Source organism: Mustela nigripes, chromosome 13 (genome assembly GCF_022355385.1).
Source record: "Mustela nigripes isolate SB6536 chromosome 13, MUSNIG.SB6536, whole genome shotgun sequence".
NCBI lineage: Eukaryota > Metazoa > Chordata > Mammalia > Carnivora > Mustelidae > Mustela > Mustela nigripes.
In genome coordinates this window covers 99,651,161-99,660,963 of record NC_081569.1, presented here as the reverse complement: position 1 = coordinate 99,660,963, position 9,803 = coordinate 99,651,161, and the positions used below count along the sequence as shown (strand labels likewise).

Below are 9,803 nucleotides of genomic sequence, written 5' to 3'. Positions count from 1 at the left end.
CACGAAGATTTACTACTGTGTGTTCTTCTAGTGGTTACAGCTTTTTTACATTGAAGTCTATGATCCATTTTTTAGTTAATTTTTGTGTAGGGTTCAGGTAGGGGTCTTTCACATGTGGATATTCAGTTATCCCAGCACCATTTATGGAAAACATTTCTTCGCCATTGAATTAGCTTGGCACCCCTGTGGAAAATCAATCGACTCTAAATGAAAGGGTTTATATCTGGATTCTCCATTTTACTCCATTGTTCTATAGGTCTACCCTCATGCCATTACCACCGTGTCTTGATTACTATAGTTTTGCAGTAAGGTTTGAAATTGGGAATTGTAAGTCCTCAAAATTTGGACTTCTTTTTCAAGATTGTTTTGGCTATCACCTTTGCTTTCTGATTTACACATTTTTGGATCTTCTTTAAGAAATCCTTTTGGGGGGCGCCTGGGTGGCTCAGTCAATTAGGCGTCTGCCTTCGGCTCATGTCATGATCCCAGGGGCCTGGGATCCAGCCACGCATTGGGCTCCCTGCTCAGTGGAGAGTCTGCTTCTACCTCTGCCTGCCGCTCTCCCTGCTCAGTCCCTCTCTCTGTGTCAAATAAATAAATAAATCTTTAAAAAAGAGAAAGAAAGAACAAAATCCTTTTGGACACCAAAGCCAGAAAATATTTTTCTATACAGTTTTCAAGACGTTTTATCATTTGTCCTTCTCATTCTAACTACTGATCTATTTGGAATTTATTCTAGTGCTTAGCAGAGTGTAGGGATTTAATGTCATGTTTTTAAATTGTACTAACACTTTTTTTTTAAGTCCATTTTTTCTTTCACTTATCCATGAAAAAAGCCTGTCACAAATCAAGTTTCCATATAGGTGTAGTTCTGTTTAGGTATCCTGTTCTAGTCTCTTGTCATTTTTTCTATCCCTGAACCAGCACCACACTGCCTTAATTATTATACCCTTTGTTTTTTCTTTTTTTAGATATCACAAGTAAGATCTTTTATTTGTTACCATTAAATGTCTGAATTTTAAACAGATTCTTGGACTGGTGGCTCATATCCATAAGCTTATTCAACTTTAGCACCAGTCTCATCTCCAGTAGCTTTTCCAAAACTACCTTCACCATGAAGCTCCATGAGCTTTTCCAACTCAAACTTGGGCTTCTTCAGCATTTTTACTTTTCTAACAAAGACGTCATGGAGTGGATAAATAGATTAGCAAGTCTTTTCTATGTCTTTTTCCAATGATGTCTGAAATCAACTTATTGACTATTTCTTTCAAGTCATTTGTCTGTACTTTTTGAGTCATGGTTTCCATCTTTTTTCCAAATTTGGTGGACCGGTTATTGCTAAACATAAGAGGTCTTTTAAATCTGACTGTTGTGTTTCTTAGTAAAACCAACACAAAATAGATAAAACAAATAACCAACAGTATTCTTGACATCAATATGAGCTTAAATCAGGGTCTGCCATTTTTTTGACCATGGAACATATTTTGTCACGAATAAGACCCATGCCATGGAATTAGGCAGTTTTTACCCTCAGTAATTAGCTTGAATTTTCGAAATGCAATTTCATCATTCTGCAGGATCTGGAAGGTTCACCTCAAAAAAACATTATGTTTTTGTGTTCTCATGGCCATTAGATGTGATTTTGGTTCCTTGAGTTCTTATGACTAGTGTTTTTCCAATATTTCTTATAATGAACATAGCTGGTGCTTTCACATCATACCAATCGTTCTTAGAAAACGAATTAACCACTTTCCTCTTGCCACCTTTTGTAAGGCATGTGTTCTTGTCAACTGCCATGACACTTCTCAGGGAACCAAAAGGCTTAATTATGATAGATTTTAATAAGATTTTAAAAATAAAATCTGTAGAGCAAATCTCTCCACCCTGTTCTTCTTCATGAGTATATTTATGGCTCTTACATATAAATTATAGATATAGTGTAACAGGTTACACACAAAACCACATTTGATTTCATTTGGATTTTGACTAGAATTGCACTGAATTTATAGATTATTTTGGGAAGAAATTATTTTTTAAAATATTGAGTCTTTTAATCAATAAACATGATTCATTTACTTAGATTGGGCCAGAGTGTTGCAGTGTTGCGAGTTCCAGGGTGTCTTTCTCACCCCAAGATCCACTAGATCTTTTCTCCTTTATGCTACCTGTCTTGTTCCTGAGCTTAATTAGAATGCTTTCAATATATACAGTTAGCTGCTGTATTTGTCAGGTAACCTTTATCTGGTTAGAATGGTTCTTTTTATTTGTTTATTAAGAAGCTTTATCAGTGCTCCACATCACTCGGCATCAGGGAAATACAAACCAAACCACAATGAGATACCACCTCACACCAGTCAGAATGGCTAAAATTAACAAGTCAGGAAATGACAGACGCTGGCGAGGAAGCGGAGAAAGAGGAACCCTCCAACACTGTTGGTGGGAATTCAAACTGGTGCAACCACTCTGGAAAATAGCATGGAGGCTCCTCAAAAAGTTGAAAATAGAGCTACCCTATGACCCAGCAGGTGCACTACTGGGTATTTACCCTAAAGATACAAATGTAGTGATCTGAAATGGCACAGGCACCAGAATGTTTATGGCAGCAATGTCCACAATAGCCAAACTAAGGAAAGAACCTAGATGTCCAACAGCAGATGAGTGGATAAAGAAGATGTAGTATACACACACACACACACAATGGAATACTATGCAGCCATCAAAATAAAGGAAATCTTGTCATCTGCAATGACTTGGATGGAACTAGAGGGTATTATGTTTAGCGAAATAAGTCAATCAGAGAAAGACAGTTATCATATGATCTCCGTGATAAGAGGAAGTTGAGAGGCAATATGGGGGGTTTGAGGGGTAGGAAAAGAATAAATGAAACAAGATGGGATTGGGAGGGAGACAAACCATAAGAGACTCTTTATCTCACAAAACAAACTGAGGGTTCCCGGGGGGAGGGGAGTAGGGAGAGGGTGGTGGGGTTATGGACATTGGGGAAGGTATGTGATATGAAGTGTGTAAACCTGGCGATTCACAGACCTGTACCCCTGGGGCTAATAATACATTATATGTCAATAAAAGAAAAAAAATTTTAAAAAAGAACCTAAAAAAATGCTTTTTCAAAAAATTGTGTGTTGAATTTTATCAAACATTTTGTTTGTAATGTTAAACTAATCCTGGATTTGAGATATACCCATCCTGGTAATGATATTCTTTCTCTATTCACTTGTATAATTTGCTATACTATTGGAACTGTAAGATCCTTGACTGATGGAACTCTGGGTCTGAAGTTTGCTTTGCATGGGGATTTTAATTCACTGATAATTTACATTGTGGCTACAGAACTACTATTCAGAGATTCAATTTCTTCTTGAGGTAAGAAGCACTTCTGTAGGAAGTCATATTTTAATCTAATTTTCAAAAATTTTAACTTAAACTTATCTTTTTAATGTTGGAAGAATTTCTAAGCCCCCCTTTCATTTATATTATTGTTTATTTGTTCATTCTCTCTTTTTTTTCTTGACCAACCTTTCTAGAAGTTTGATGCTTTTAGTATTCTTTTACATTGGCCTTGTACAATTTTGTTTACTATGTCATTTTCTTCTCTTACTCTTTCCTTCCATTTTGTTTATTCTGCTGTTTCTTTTCTAACTTCTTAAGTTTTATGCTTTCATCATTAATTTCTAGCCTTTCTTTATTTTTAATAGAAGAATTTAAGACATTATGTTTCCCTCTAAGCTCTGTTCAGTGGTAGTTCTTCAGTTATAGAATTCCCATTTAGTTCCATTTCGAGTTTCTATTTTTCTGCTGAGATTTCCCATCTGTCCACTCACACTTTTAATGGAATACTCCAGGTTTTTCTTTAAATCCTTGACATATTTATAATAACTGCCTTAAAGTCCACATCTACTTATTCCAACATCTATGATCACCTTTGTTTCTACTAATTTGTCTCTTGACTAATGGTCACGTTTCCCTGCTTCTTGAGTTGCTTGTCTAGTAATTTCTGCCTTGAGTAGAACAATTTTGGCTGCTATACTATGAGACGCTGTATTACATTGTTTTTATTTAATCATATCTAGTATGATTATCTTTATTTATCATATCTTTATTTATCATATCTAGTAATCAGGCTGTAGATTACAGTGATTCACCTTGATCCTATTCCAGCTTTGTCTATAAGTCCAGGGCCAATGCCCACAGCACTTGATAAGATCTCTCCAGTGTGAATGGACTGAAATTCCACAATCTTCTAGCACTGGCATTTGTGTTAAGTTTTCAGTTACTACTGGTAGGCCTCACATTGTCTCACTTTGTGTATGTGCAGGCAAACACTTACTTAGTCATACTCCTGAAGATAACCTTTCCACAGACCTTTGAGATTCCCTCCTTCACAGCTCAACCATCTGGGGTATACTGACCCACAAATTACAGCCATCTCAGCAGCTCAAACTCTGATCTCTGCCTCTTTTAACTAGCAATATTGCTGCTCTACACTCGGGCTCAATTCCCACACCACAAACCAGAAAGTGCCCTCATTCAGAGGAGCAAGGTAAACATAAAGGTCACCTTACACAATTTCCTTTATCTTAAGGATCACCCAGGTACCACTACAAAGGTCACCCAGGTACCACTATACGGTCACAAATGTAATCAAAATTAATCCACTTGAAAGAATATATATTCTACAGTTTTGGGGTGGAATGTTCTATATGTGTCCACGAAACAAACACATTAATTTGTTTTGTTCAAATTTTCTATAACCATGTCAATTTTGCTTTTTTATGTGCTTGATGTATCACTGGGAAATAGGTGTTGAAATCTCTCATTATGATTGTGGGATTTGTCTCTAACTCCTTGTCATTCCTGGTGATTTGATCCTTTTATCATATCTAGTGACCCTCTTTAATAATGTTTTTGTTTTAAAATCTTACATTTTCTGGTTTTAATAGATTTATACTAGCTTCATTTTGCTTAGTATTTACCTGATATATATTTCCCACTCCTTTATTTTTCAATTTTTCTATATTCTTATCTATTTCTCTCGCAAAGACTGAAAAAACATTTGTAGACATTCAGTTCAAACCTGTTTCATCGCTGTGAAACAGGTGTCTCCCAGCAATATTTGGCAAAAATAGCTTGTGATAAAATATGCTGTTTCCTCACAATAGTTTTCTCCTTTTTTCTTCCATTTTGGAAAATGATATAACACAAGGGAGATTGGTTGCTGGAGGAAAGGAAGTTATTCAGTTATTAGAACTCAATGAAGAAAAATAATGTATAAGAAATGAAGAAAATTCAAGCTATGGGAATGATCTTCAGATGAAATCAGATCTTACATGAGAGATCAAAAAATAAAATAAAAGAACTTATGGTTTTACAATCTACAAGAAGAGGAAAGAAGAAAAAGGAAAAAAACAAAAAATAAAAACAAACTGTGCAATTTAAAAATAAAAACAAAAAATAAAAACAAACTGTGCAATTTAAAGGTAGAACCAGGGTAACATTCGAGACCTGGCCTAAAAGGATCTGAAATGCTTAAGAATAGGAAAGTAAAAGACTACTGAAAGGGTATAAATATTATCCAGAATTTAAAAAACAAGATTTAGGGATTAAGTTATTAGCATGATTTTGATGAGAACCTGTATTTGCACATTATAGATTATATATAATCTATACCCTGGGATTTCTGTATTCTAAATGGCTTATTGTGTATGCTACGTGCTGGTCAATTATGATTCATGATTCTCCTTCCCAAACCTGCTCTTTCTCTAGCATTCCGTATTTAAATAAATGGCATCCACCCACTTCCTTAAGTCAGAAATCTGGAAGTCATCCTTGATTCATCTTTTCCTCACAATCAAATCCTATTGATTCTGCCTCGTTCATTTTTTTCCTCCTCTTCTTTGCCAACCCCATAATTCATTTCCTCCAATTGTCTCCTGTTTCCCCACATATATTACATATGTACCATCTTATCCTCTATTCTGTACCTAGAATGATCATTCTGTGCCTAGAATGATCTTTTAAAAATGCAAGTGATTATGTCACTTCCCTGATTAAATAAAACAAGAAACAAACAAAAAATTTCAATGGCTTTCCATTACTCTCAGAATAAACACCAAGTCCTTAATAAGGCCTCTGAGATCTAGACTTTGTCTCTCTACAGTGTAGTCATGTTGGCTTTCCTTTCAGTACCTCAAAATCAATCAGCACTATTCCTTCTGCCTAAATCAGTTTTCCTTGTACTCTTGGCTTAACCAGTTCCTCCTTATTTTTCTTGTTTTAGCTTTGATGTCTCTACAACCCATCATGACCTCCAGAATGCATTATCTAGTCCCCTGCTGAAAGTTTCCATAGTATCCTGTACTACTTTTCCTTAAACTCAGTTTATTTATAAATCATTGTATAATATTGGTCTCCCTTGCTCTATTATCAGTTTGATTCAGACTGGAACTGTCTTATCCCTTCTTTGTATCTTCAATGCCTAGCTGGTGAATGACAATGACAAACTCATTACAAGACTGAGTGAATCAATGATGATTGAACAAAGAATCTGTGATAGAACAGAGCAGAATAAAAGTACCTTCAGTCCCCAGGTCGAAACCTAAAAAAATTCTCCCTACAGGGGAGGATTAGCAATTAAAACAGGGACTTTATATTCTAGGGCACCATGAATGATTCTATTACTATTCTTTATTTTTCCGTTTGCTGAAGTTTTTGCTGAGAAGAACTAGGCTCATGAATTTGGTATACCCAAAACATACCAGTAAAATGGAGAAGGAAGATAATCTGTGTCTCCATTTTTTTAAGATGAGGAAATTGAGGTTCAGAAATCAAAATTACTGTTTATGGTCTCGAAGTAGTTTGGTGACCTGTGAATTATGGTGATACCACATTTACTGTATTTGACACTAAGGTTTGGCCACCATTCTGAACTGTTTTTATGATTAGATAAGGCCTATGATTAGATAGTCTGATACTGAAAATTAATCATTCTGAATCCTAAAAATATTTCTAACTTAATGTCAGCATCATGCAGTAATTCTTCCTTTCTGAGGTAATGATATTCTCAAAATAGGGATTTTATCTCATATAAAATAGATCATAACTATGGTGAACTAAATTATGAAAACAAAACTTTTTAATCATATTTCCAAGTTATCTTTGTCACAAAAGTGCAATTTGTCATTCTCTTTTCTTTGGCCACAGTTCTTCCAACATAGCTTCCCAACAGTGTCATATATTTTCTTCTAAACATTATGTTCTAGTTGTGTGACTAACACTGACAAATTTGTCTGTAACAAGAGTCTTCCTTGACCAGCCTGTCACCACTTCCTCTAAATGCAGGGTGGTTCCAAGTGAGTGATCTTTCAGAGACACTCCTCTTTGGTGTCTGGGTGTTACCCCACAATCTAGCCAAATAACTTTTCGAGTTCAGTAAACATTTTGGGCAAACAAGACTGATTTCATTTTTTGCTTTAATCAAAATCATCTAATTGTTGAGACTCTCCGTCATCTTAAGGAAAAACTGACAAAATTTACTCAAAATGTTTGTGCAATGTAGCCTGGTTGTATGGCAACAAAAAGTAAATCACTGAAAAAACAAATTTTTTAGTGGAAAAATCATGATAAGTATATGACTAAGAAAGGTCAGTATTATACTTCAGATCTAGCCAACTACTTGAAAAAAATACTTGAAGTATTTTTAAACCAGTTCTTTAATACTCAAAATTTTTAAATTAGTTGTGGATATATTTTGTGCAGCTTATTTATTTGTTAATTTTTTTCCATTCTCAACACAGCAAAATGCTATGAGAATTATTAGCAATTAAAGTTATATTTAAATTAAAGAGATCGATAAGCTTTACTTCTCAATCAGTAATTTTTATAGGGAATTTGTATATCTAATCACTTTAAAGGGGATAAACAGTAAGATTCAATTAAAAGTTTAACAAATAATTGGAAAGATAAAACTAACACAATGGTATTATGTAGTGATAAAACAATCTGTAATGAAGTGCTAGATTGTATAGGAGCTAGTCAGTGATGATGAAGAGAAACAAGTTGAAACAGTGTTTCTGAGGAGGTAAATTGGTAAAACCTTTTTTTTTTTTTTTAAAGAAATTGAGAATACTTATTAAATTCCTTATATTATTTTTCTTTTCCAAAATGCTGATATAAAATCTGGATGTCAGTTTATAACTGGTTTTAATTTTCATTTTTATTTATTTTCATGGAAACTTTTAAACATATAAAAAATAGGAAAACATATCTTCATGTTCATATCACCAAGCCACACTAATAGCTTTATTTTGGGGATGTTCTCCCTGTAAAAATATTCACAAGATATTTCTCATTCATTTCAGGATTTAGCTCCAATTACCTCACAAAGGCCTTCCATGACCATTCTATTTAAAGCTGTACTCCCTCTGTCTCTTTCCTTTCTTTTTTCTTACCATAAAATTTATTACCTTCTAACATATTACACTCAAAAACATATTTTATTTCTTATCTGTTTGCAATCTAATAAGTTACATAGAAGGCAGGGACTACCAAATATTTTCTTAACTGGTATATCCTAGTATGCACAATAAGGTCTAATGCACAGAAGGACTTAATAAATGGTCAGTAAGGGGTACATGAGTAGTTTAGTTGGTTGGGCATCTGCCTTCAGCTCAAGTCGTGATCTTGGGGTCCTGGGATCGAGCCCCACAATGGGTTCCCTGCTCAGTGAGGAGTCTGCCTTTCCCTCTGCCCCTCCTCACAACTCATGCTTACTGGTTCTTTCTCTCAAATAAATATACAAAATCTTTAACAAAAATAGTCAATAAATGAATTAATATGTAATAATACGGGGAGATGTCCATGATGCAATAAGCTTAAAAAAAAATAAAAATTACAACCCAGTGGAGCTGGATGGCTCAGTCATTAAGCTCTGCCCTCCGCTCAGATCATGGTCCCAGGGTCCTGGGTTCAAGCCCTGCATTGGGCTTCCTGCTTAGTGGGAAGCCTGCTGCTCCCTCTCCCCCTCCCCCTGCTTGTGTTTCCTCTCTTGCTGTCTCTGTCAAATGAATGGATCAAATCTTTAAAAAAGTGAAAAAATATCTTCAGCACATTTAAGAAAAAATTGGGGGGGGGTGGAGGAGCAAGATGTCAGAGGAGTAGGAGACCTCAATTTCATCTGGTTGGAATTTAGCTAGAGAGTTATTAAACCATTCTGAACACCTATAAACTCGACAGGAGATCAAAGAAAAGAACAGCAGCAATTCTATGAACAGAAAAGTGACCACATTCTGGAAGGTAGGACATGTGAAGAAGTAAATCCAAGGTGATATACAGGAAGATAGACTGCGACTGTGGGGAGGTGGGAGGCGGGAGCCTTTGTCAGTCAGCTACCAGCAAGTGATAGAGCAGTGGAGCACAAAATCAGAACTTATAGAAATCTGCTCTGCGGAGGGATGTTGCTCAGTGGCTAAGAAGGGGATGGAACCCTCACTGGGACAGTGTGGTCTCAGGACTCTCAGGGTCACAGAAAGACTGAGGGTGCCTGAGTGTAGCAGAGCTCCCAGGTATAGGAGTGGGGAAGCCAGGTGCAAAGCCAGAGTGGACAAGTGGGCTCTCAGCTCGGGGTTATCATAAACTGTGTTCTGCAGCACAGCTAGACCACTACTCTTCAAGCAAGAACACCAAAAGTGGCAGATAAAGGAAACCTCCCACTTCCTCCATGGGGAGGAGCGGCACAGGAGCATGCTGCAAGAATCTGCTGGGTTTGAAACTCAAATGGGGTCAGGTTC

The 9,803-nt window shown here is 35.9% G+C and overlaps 1 pseudogene; it reads right to left on the bottom strand.

Annotated features, from left to right (window-relative positions):
- Positions 1–1,018: 1,018 nt before the first annotated feature.
- LOC131998828 (small ribosomal subunit protein eS1-like) lies at positions 1,019–1,797 on the bottom strand (annotated as a pseudogene).
- Positions 1,798–9,803: the final 8,006 nt, after the last annotated feature.